Source organism: Oxyura jamaicensis, chromosome 20 (genome assembly GCF_011077185.1).
Source record: "Oxyura jamaicensis isolate SHBP4307 breed ruddy duck chromosome 20, BPBGC_Ojam_1.0, whole genome shotgun sequence".
Taxonomy (NCBI): domain Eukaryota; kingdom Metazoa; phylum Chordata; class Aves; order Anseriformes; family Anatidae; genus Oxyura; species Oxyura jamaicensis.
Genome location: NC_048912.1, coordinates 12,900,770 through 12,911,682, shown reverse-complemented (window position 1 = coordinate 12,911,682; position 10,913 = coordinate 12,900,770). Strand labels below are relative to the sequence as shown.

At 44.8% G+C, this 10,913-nt stretch overlaps 1 protein-coding gene across 1 annotated transcript in view; it reads right to left on the bottom strand.

Annotated features, from left to right (window-relative positions):
* Positions 1 to 3,367: 3,367 nt before the first annotated feature.
* SLCO4A1 (solute carrier organic anion transporter family member 4A1) overlaps positions 3,368 to 10,913 on the bottom strand; it is a 36,961-nt gene continuing 29,415 nt past the window's right edge. The window contains exon 15 of the transcript XR_004755456.1: positions 3,368 to 3,379. The gene's annotated coding sequence lies outside the window, so the exon portion shown is untranslated. The remainder of the gene's footprint in view (positions 3,380 to 10,913) is intronic.

The window sequence follows — 10,913 nt, the reverse complement described above, 5'->3', positions numbered from 1 at the left end:
AGAGAAGACTTAATAGGGACTATTTATCACCAATAACTTAAATTTATGTCATTCTCACAGAAGGGAAATTTTTAAAAATAAAATTCTTGAACCAACTGTGATAAATACTAAATTTGCATTTATGTTCACCTTTACCTCATCAATGCAAATATTTAAACTCATTAAAGAAGATTTGGTGATGCCCCTAAAGTGCCCCAAAGCATGAAAAGGATGGTACGTCTATGTCTTAGGAACACAACTCCCATTTAATATCTGTAGCAAATTTCATGCCTGTGGTAGAATCAGGAATTAAAGCACAGAAGGAAAAGGAATTGTTGGGAAATGATCTGATGCCAGAGCCTTTGGCAAGGATAACTCTTTGGTCAACGGTGTGTTTCATTGACAGATGGAGCAGGGCCCATCCTGGAGCACACCTTCTCTCTTTCTAAGTGTTAGCTGAGGACTGACGTAGCCACCACTTCCCTGTTACTCAGAGTTTTAGCATGCACTGTCAAATTTGATTGAAGTTGGTGAACATACTTGGCTGTTATGCATGCACACACAGCTTACTAAGCTTCGCATCCAACCTAAAAAGCAAGACATTTTTAAGCAACAGACTTGAAACGGGATCCATACAATCTTCTCACATTTACTCTGGAAATTGGAACAAAAAAGAAGCTCCGCAGGAACCTCAGGAAGGATTTCACCTGACTGATACGTCTGACCAAGGAAGGAGCTGGTGGCTGGGGCAACTCCTTGGCCATGTGTAGAATTTTTATTTTATTTATTTTATTATTTTATTTTATTTTATTTTATTTTATTTTGTTAATTTATTTATTGCTTTGGGAATAAAGAAAAAGCCTGAAAATCTTCAGACAGGAGGAAGCAAGACTTGTGATGAGGAGATACAAACCCAGCCATGGATGCATAGATCTGATGTAAGTTAAAACAGAGGTGGAAAATGTTTTTTTTTTTAAAAAAAAGGTGGAAATGTTTTTCTTTGACATGGGAATGACCTGTAATGCCACCATTTCTCTGTGGTTTGGCCTGTTGGTTTATTCTCATTGCTCTCCCAATAACGTCTGAAGCAATGATTCGTTGAAATAAACTCTCCCTTCGTGCATCTCAGATATGCACCCACAGGTTGGGAAGAAAAATGACACTTCCAGATCCACAGGTCACTGAAACTTACTGTGAACGCCCAGGACCACTCAGATAATGCAGCTGCCCCCCCCAGTTTAGATGCATCTGATGTTATTAGATCTTTTTTTAAAAAAAAAATAACATCGATGGACAGTAGCATGACAGATTCATGAGATTGTCCATGTTACAAAGGCAGAAACAATTGGTAGGAAGGAAAAAAAATCTGCACAACAGATGGTGTGTCTCTGCTTCCATTCGTAAATGAGTAAAAATACCCCCGGGCTCACAAAATCTCTTGCTTTGCTGCCGACTGACACTTATTTGAAGCTAACATGAAGATTTGGTAATCAGCCTTGAAGAGGAGAACAGAGGGAATGGCTGAGTGAGCGAAGGGGACAAGCTGCCAGCACCTGCACAGCACCCATTCCTCCCCTGGCCTGGACCTGTGGCGCAGGCAGGGCCAGATCCAGATCCATGGAGCATGGCTCAGGGTTGTCTTCTCGCTTCTGCAGCTCCGGTGGCTGACAGGGATGCTTTAGGCCTGCAGGCAGCCCAGGGGGTGGAAATGGTGGGGTTGGGCTCTGCAGCCTGGTGTTCAGGTGCTCCCCAGCTGGGCTCCAGGGCCGGGCCTGGTGTCTCCGGCTCTGCTGCCATCTCAGCTGCCCCTTGCCACCAGGAATTGGTTCCTGCACATGGAGAAAGGTAGGAGGAAGGCAGCCAGGTTCTGAAGTGAAGGCTGAATTTGCTGAGAATGAGGGTATAACCTGTGATGAAGCAGCGATGGGAGCACGCACCCCTTCCCTGCAGATGAACCACACTTTCCTTGCACGAGGCTGCAGAAGAGGAGCTCAGCACCAACCAGGCTGTTTCTATCCACTCAAAGCCCCGGCTCCAACCTGACACGTTTCTGTGTCGATTCATGTGAGGAAATCAAGTGTGACCCAGGGCTGGAGGCACAGCAGCTGCTAAAAGGCTTGTGATGTTGAGACTGCTGAGCTGGAGGGTGTTGAGAGCTGCCTGCGAGGGTGTCCTGAAAGGAGACGAATCTCCCGAGGCAAGAGCCGGCACCGTTCCAGCCTGGGGCATGCGTGCACAATAACTCCACGACAGCACAGGTGTGTTTGTGCTGATTTCTGCAGCTCTGTCTCCCCAGCAGCCCCCACCGCTGGCTGTCCCTGTGCAGTGGTGACAGCACCGTCACCCTGCACAAGGACTTACTCCACCTGGATGCTTGCCCTGTGCAATGTAGGAGTGGATCAGCTGGACCTGGTGCAGGGAAGCAAGGATCATTTGGAGCTGTGGACTGTTTTACATTCAAAACAAGGTTTAGATGAATTTCTCCCTAAACGGGGTCACACTGTACTGTGTGCTCAGGTGGATTCAGCACAGCTTGAGCACAAGGTGCGTATCCACCATTGGTCCTTCGTTTCTGGAGGATGGGAAGATGTGACAGCATTAGGCTTGACCAGGATGTTGAGATGTTTATCGCTGTTTAATTTTCAGATCTGCAAAAGTGGTACCAAACTTGAAACTTTGTTTGACTCGTGACTAAAAGCAACATATGATTACTATAACATTTGGACCAAAGCATCAGTAAAAAAGAAAAGCAGCATATGAGGCAACATATGGTAAATATGTATTTAGAAGAACAGAAAGTAGACAAACTCATTTGGGTCAAGATTTAATCAGATAATGTTTGGTTTAGATTCAGCGCTAATTCTACTTAGGAAGCACATTACACTGGAATCAGTATTTAAAACTCAGCAAATAGCAAATTAAAATAAAAAGCAAGAGAAAAAAAAAAAAAAAAAAAAAAGAGAGAGAGAGAGAATTGAATGCTTTATACCATGGCAAATTTCTATTTCTTTGGCAACCAAAAAATCAAGTCTAATTAATCTGTACATATCAACTTTCTACAAATTGCTTGTTTATGTAATGTGGTTAATAACTGATTTCCTTTTGGTTTCTTCTCTATTCCTCAGAATAAGCTTCTGAAATGAAGAAGGAAGGCCATGACAATAGTGGAACCTCTTCCATGTATTAATGAAAGTCCTTGTGCTTCAAAAGGGGTTGGGAAGGTCCTGCAAGTTTTTAAGCACAATTTTTTCCCCAAAACCAAAGAATTACAAGATGCAATTAGTACTGGCTTGGCTTGGAGTCATGCTTTAAGAGCCCTGTGGCCCTGGAGACATGGTATCATCTAATGTTTCTCCAGTGCCTTGCTAATTTCTCAATTCCACCACTGCTTCCCACACGTCTTTTGACAGTCTCCATAAGCACATGCGTATTGTCATTCCAGCATGCAAAATACATTGGCCTCATTCAGATCTCTGTTAAGTGAAGACAACAGAGTGGCATTGCTATCTGTAGGGTGTAAACCAAATCAGGATCCATCCACAATATTTCTTCAGCCAAATAGCTATAGCTTCTAGCCATGAATAATATAAAATGTGTGGGCTACCAAACATAAGCATGCATGAGACTCGCGATATGTGTCAAGTGTCTCTGTGTCCTGATGGATGGGGTAATTCAGCTCTGTTTTCCATCGGTCCTTCCCCCCAGGACCACAGATGGCCCATCTTGGTACCAGAGCTGCAGCACTCCCTCGCCACAACACAAGTCCAGCCGCCAGCAGAGCCTCACATGCTTGCTTTCCAACGCCTCCTGCTTGATAGAGCACACGCTTCGGGACTTCTCATGGCTCCTCTATTTGGCCTCAGCCAGGACATGATGAAATATTCCCAAAATCTCTCCCCTGTTTGGTACAGGATGCTGAGCCCATCTTGCACTGACAGGAATGATTTCATTCATTTAGTGCAAACCCAAGTGAGAACTTAAGGGCATGATACAGATCTTGGGAAAGGCCACGGACTACACAATGGTTAGGGCACAGGAAAAGGGATTTGTGAACAGGAATTTCTTTCTTTGGGAATCAGGTTTAATTTAAGATCAGGCACCTGATGCCTCCCCTCTTCAGTGAGCCCAAGTTCACTGTGTTGATACAAGGTTGCTGAATTTCCTGCATATTCATGATTTTACACATGAAGAAGTTAATTTTTATCCCTAGAAATGAAATGAGAAGATTTTTAGATTTACTTTTTTTTTTTTTACTTTTTTTTTTTTTTTACTTTTTTTTTTTAACAAAGGCACCAGGTGGCTGGCAACAAAACTGTAGTGCTTAATTAGCAGAAAGTGGAGCAGAAGGCTGCGTGTGAACGAGTGCTAGCACAGCAGAGCTCTCGCTGAAGGAAGCCAAGCAGATGAAGCTGCAGGATGGAGCCCTTCCAAGAGCGGATCAGAGAAAGGAAGAGGGGCCAAGCCACTGAGGAAACCCTGGCACCTCTTCCAGGCAGCCACAGAGTCCTTACACTCCCCCTTGTTACAACTGCGAACTCATCCCCTGTCAAGACACATGTTTTGCCTCAGCCTCTGTTATCTTTCCTAACAAGGGCTGCTGTCCGTAGGAGAATGATTGCAGTAATCCCCCAGGAACCATAACCCATTAAAACATATGGCACTGCTCCTCTGCATCTGCTCAGCTGTGGTAGCATCAGTTGTCATGTAAGATCCTCAGCAAAGATGGAGATGTGCAGTAGCAGCTCTGGGGTACCCAAGGCTTCTGGGGAAAAAAAAAAAATCCAATCTCCTGGTTTTTGAACCCCCTTTCCTAATTCCATCAGATTATGGTGTTAGGGGGGTAGGGGAGGCAATAAGATAGTGCATTTCCTTTCAGGCTCAGGGTGATTTACTACTCTCCTTTCCTTATATCACAGAGATGCATTGTTGCTTGGTGTGGATATTGAGAACCAGCTCTAAGTTTGTGTGCACAAAGATTTTCCTGAGTGCTGGGAGAATTTAATGTGTCCATCCATTTTAAAAAGACAAATGAAGCAGACTTCTAGAGGGTTTTGGACTTTTGTTATGATGGCTATCAACAGGTATGGCTTTGCTGCCCAGGTGGCCAGCCAAATGAGAAGGGAGTATTTCCAATTTTAACCAAACAGACAACTCAGGTAAAGGATCACAAAGCTCTCAGACACTGCATATTGCCTCAGAGAGTGCTGTCAATAGCCACAAGCTGGTAAAAGCAATTACTAGAACATTTTCCCTTTTCTTCTTGCTGGTGATTCAGACAAATCCCCACAGCACAAGTGATTGCTTCCATTTACATTAATAGCAATGAAGTTCGAACACAGTTCTCGGGGCTTTGCTTTTTTTCTGAACACACCAGAAAAGACAGGCTTTCCCCACAGTTGCAATCCCCGTGAGCTCCACAGGAGATCCAGAAGCTCAGTTTATCCCATGATTTCTCCTAGTTTTGCTCTGGTCAGGGTAGTGGCAATCAAGACCTGGCTGCAGAGCTTTCCCTCCTGGGGCAGACATCATGTCGCCCTCCCTGCAGGCCCTCAGTGCTCTCTGCTCTCTGCTTCCAGCTTAGTGGTGATCTTCTGCTTATCCTGTGCCCGTACATCTGCTGTGCTCACACTTCGGAGCTGGCATCTCAGACGGGGTAATCCTCTTTGGGTGCTTCCAACTTTAATCTAAAGGTCACCTTCAAAACGCAAGTGAGAGGAGCCGGGTGGTCCCTGCTGCTGCGCTCCCTAAACACAGCAGCCATGGAGTTCTGGGTGGAAATTCAGCAGCTCTCAGCAATGATGGTAATTAATCACCACTTCAGTTTAAAGGGCTCTCTCCATGGCAGCAGGAGCAAGGAAAAGTAAAAAGACTGAGGAACTGTGAAAGATGATCTCAAACACAACGGTGTTATTGACAAGTCAAAGGAGCCTTGAAAGCAGGTTAACAGGCAGCCAAATTCTGCTACCAGTTTTAACTGGCATGATCAAAAGGAGTAAGGACTGGGAATACTTTTCTTACCTTATAATCCATGTAACTCTTTTTGAGCAGGTTGCTTTGAGAGCCACACTTTTTATATGTTCAGGGATCACATGAGTTGCCTTTGTGGGTGAACACAATGCATTCAACGCCTCCTTCAGCAAAATATCTTGATTCATCTTCTCCTCCCCACGTGCCACCACTCACGACATCTCAAAGGCAATGCCCCAGCCCAAGGCACAGCAATCAGCAAGTGGGGTGGTGGTGGAATAAAGCAGAAATAAAAACAAAGTGCCAACAAATAAGGCAAAATGAGCAGCTAAAGCCACAGGGACAATTTCATAATGCCTCTGGTAATTTGCTGCTGCTCACTAGAGTTTTCCCTCACTGCTATTTCACAATGCTGGCTGATTTAATTTTGCTGTCTGGTATTGAGTCTAAATAATAACTTATGAGGAGGTCTCCTAATGAAGTGCACACTGTTCTTGTGATTCACTTGGTGCAAAGCACTGGGATCACCACCCACCAGACCCAGGAGCTTTGGATGAATGGGATGCAGGGCCTCAGTCAGTTTTCCCTAAATTTGGGTCCTGATGGAGTGAGTGGCTGCTGCCAGCACATCCCTCCATGGAGAACACAAAACGAAAACCCACCAGCTGTCCTGGAAGCATTCACCCTGTGCCAAGAGCTAGTTCCTCTTACCCATCTTTTGTTAGATTGTTTTCTGCTTAAGGCAAATCTGCACCAGAATGGAATGCTACAGTAAGCTTTAGCAATCTCATCTCCTGTACCTGGTGGAGGAAGATTTTGCCCAGAAATGGTGCAAAAACCGACCTTGTGAACCAGCAGGAGCTCCCATCACAGCAGGGTCAGGAGAGCAATATTGGCACCAACACATCTCCATACAAACCGGGCAGCTGGTTCCCAAAGGCAGCACTGACTTCCCAGCCTGAAATGCACTTCAGCAGCTTTTGCATAACTTTAGGTCTGATGATCCATGATCAGACGGGTAATGCGAAGTGTCTGCTTCCCCTCCAGACTGCGAGGCAGCTCTTTTCTCAATTGAAGTGCCGTGCGTGTGTATGATATGCATGAAGAGCTGTCTAAGTATCAGTTGCCAGAGCCTGCCAAACAAGAAATAGATTTGCTTTCCATATTCAAGTGAATTTTTAGTTTTGTCAATCTTGCCTCGCTTAGAACATGTCCCCCTGTGAAATGTGCTGAACAGAGATAACCAAGCATAATATATCCTCAGGGATTTGCAGTGGCAAGAAAACAATCTTGATATTCACAATGAAAAATGTCAAAGAGTTTTCTGCCACTTACAGCACCAAATGATGATGTTTTTAATATTCTGTCTATGGAGGGTATGCTTTGAAAAACAGCTAGACTATTAGAATTTATGTACCTGTGTTTATTTACTGCAACCACTGATCAGATAGAGAAAACAATGAGAAATGACAAACAAGCCCCATCATTTTCTCTTCACACCCCAGGACTTCCTTTCTTTCCGTGTTTTTTTTTTTTTTTCCCCTTCTAATTACAGAGATGATATTTCCCAAATTAGCAGGTGAGAACACAGCTCGCAGCGCTGCACTTTTGCAGACACCGGGGCGAACCTTAGCAGAGCCAGGTGCGATGGCAGCGAGACAAGTGCCTCCAAGAACCGGAGAGGTGCTGTCACAGCCAGGAGGACAAAAGGCACGGGATCTGGGAATTTTCCCCTCTTCCCCGCAGTTAAGGGATCCCCCAAATATTTCTTTCTTTCTTTCTTTGTTCTTTCTAGAACATAATCTGGTGGTGGCTTAGAAGAGCCAGTGCATAGGGAAGACACAGTGAGAGGAAGGTTTATCCAGCAAAGGACATTAATTAGGAGAAAAGCAGCAGATGAAAATGATGAATAGGAACTTTAGAGTGTATGGTTTTATTTGTTCGTTTGTTTTCCTGGTATCTGGCAGCTTCTTCAGCTGGGATAATGTTTAAAAATCCCAAGTCAGTAAAATGAAGCCCATTTTCCAGATGTGTTATTGGTCTAGAGGAATGCCTCGCATGAACTGTGTCTCTGCCTCATGCTGCCTTTTTAAAAGGCAGTGTTTGAATTCAGACCTCATGCTCTTAAAATCAAGCAAATGCACAAATGTTTGCATAATCTGATATGAATTCAAAACCGAACCTGTCAAGGTTTGGCAGTAATTGTGTTTGCTGCAGAGTTTTAACTTAATATACTTGGTTTTCATGTTATATTAAGACAAAGTTTAGCTTTGATCTCACTTTGACCCTTTCCAAAGCTCAGGTTATTGCACCCTGGGCCCATTCACTGTCACCACCCAGCTGCTTAGCACCCATTTAGCTTTGGGCTAGCACTGGGTGCAGTTTTAGGCTTCCTCTTGCTGATGGCTATACTAAAATGGGGCTATGGGAAGCTGCATGAAATGCTTTTACCTACAGAGATGCCAGCAAGTGCACTACCCAAATTTCAAGCTTTATCTTTATAAACAACAGAAATCCAACCCCTTCAGGCTGTGAGATGGGGAGTTCTGGAGAGCAGAGAAAGGCAAGGAAAGCCAGTAACATTACCGCTGTCAGACCAGTGCACAGGGAAAAGGTTAGCATGAACGATCTCTCCCTCGTGTCTTATAAATTGCCTGCTTTCAATTCTAGCATTCAATCGGCTGCAGGTAGGAAAGGATGCATTTTCACTTCTTCAAACAGCTGCTTAGGAGTTTTAATTACCTCTGACACATTAAGAGAATCCTGAATCAAATCACTTGGCATGGTGTGTGTGTGCTAAGTTTTGCTTGTTTAAAACTATGTGTTGTGTTTAGATTTATCTATATAAACAGGATATTACAGAGGCAAATGTGGTAATGCTCGGTGAGCGCTTCCTGCTTAATCCATTTTAGCATTTGCATGCTCTCCGTTGGTTTCTACAGTAATTACATTTCCATTAACTTCAATTCATGGCTTGAACTTCCATTTTTAACTTTTTCTTTGTTCCGTTATATGTGCGTATGCATATTCCTGCTCTTGTTTCTCATAATATACAATAAGAGGCAAAACCCTAACACCAGAAGGAAAGGAAGGAGGATATCGGCAGGGTGAAATTTCCACAGGAGGCTGGCATTTGAGGAAGGATCCAAGTGCCTGAACGTACAACATGTTGCTTTGGACTCTCCTGCCCCATGAGATCTGAAATGTCCCCAAAAGGGATGGAAGACGTGACAGAGGACCTATGGGACACCCAGGACCTCATGGGACCATGGCCCCAAGGCTTGCTTAATGAAGCACGGTGCTCATAATGCTGTGATAGCAATTATTCCTGATGCTGAACCAAACCAGGGATGATGAACACCTCCTGTCTGTCTTCTCAGAGGGATTTCAGGGAGGTGAGGGTGAGACCTCGTAGCCCCTTTTGCAGTGTGCATGGGGCAGATGCCTGGGGAGGGGCTCGGGGTGTGGGGGGGAACTCCTCGCTCTGGGTGCTGTGGGCTGTAAGCTGCTCAGACCCATTATTAATCCAGCTACAGGGTTTTAATAAGAGTTCCATGAAAGCCAGTAACTCAATCTCTCAAGTGGTAGAGGATTTGCTGTGAACTCGGGTAGGATAAGCTACGATGGGGTTTGTTTAAAAGCCAGATCTGACATAGGTGCAGGCAGGAACCCCGAAATCCACAGTAGTGTGGTCAGCTCCGTCACTTTGGAAGCAAGGAACCCGAAAAATAAAAAGGAAGCCTCAATGCCTATGCAGCTGCCTCCTGGGATGGGCTAGCTTGCAGCAGGGTCTTTCTTTAACCCTTTGAGCCCTTGGTTCCTCTGTCCCACAGCAATGAAAAGTGCCGGTGATGCCAGCAAGGCGGGTGCCAAAGAGGAAATGTGCAAAATGAAAGCAAAAAATAATAATAATAATAAACAAGCGTCAAACTAAAATAGCAGCAGTCTAGGAAATGGATCCATTGAGCAGTTTATCTGTGAGTCAGATCAAAATGTACCAAGCCCCAGTGCCTTTCCCACTGCTTCCCCTTAGAGCTGATGAATGCAAAAATAATTCTGTAGATACAATTATTTGCAAATATGTCTTGGAGGAACTCTTTTTCCTCAATGAAACACAAACAAAATTCAACAGCAATTACGCAGGAAGTGAGCATGCAACTCAACTGATTGAATTACTCTGCTTGGCAAATTCTTTTCAGCGTACATTCCTGAGAAACAAACCCATTTCTCACATCCTGAAGAGAGCCTGCCTGCAAGAGGAACTTGCAGCATGCAGCCCCTGTGCTGCTTCCTTGTCGCTGCCCTAGTGTGACCCACATTCACATGGGATTTGCCACCGTTCCCAGCAGTGAGCCTGAAAACGATGCTCAGACAGTGAAGGCAGTGCCTGTGCTCGGTTATGGGGCTTCTCACATCACTGGGCTTTTATTTGCACAGTCCTGGAGCTGGGCAATTTTTTACTTGGGGTTCACCAAAAGTGGCCCCAGGACAGGCAGAGGTCAGCACAGCACTGGTAGCAAGAAGCAGTTGGGGACTGGACAGCTCCAAGCTGCCTGGGCTTGTGGAGCCTGGGAAAACAAGGAGGGAAAAGAAATCATGTACAGAAAGCCGGGTTTATTATCAGGCAGTGATGGCATCAATCTGATTAATCTGTCTGATAACAGTCTGCCCTAGTAGCAGCTCAGCTGTGAGCAGGGAGCAGGCACGTGCAAGACAGGGATGGCTGCGGCTGTGCTGCCTGCTGGCACAGCCTCCAAATAATCCATGGGATGGGTTGGGATGGGATGGGATCAGTGCAGTGCACTCCAAAGTGGAGCAGGCACTGGACAGCATTGTGAAATGTCTGGGAGCATTTCAAATCAAAATTACATCTCTGTGATGTACAAATCTGCATCTGAACCAGTCATCTTCATATGTAGTAAAAGAAAAGAAAAGAAAAGAAAAGAAAAGAAAAGAAAAGAAAAGAA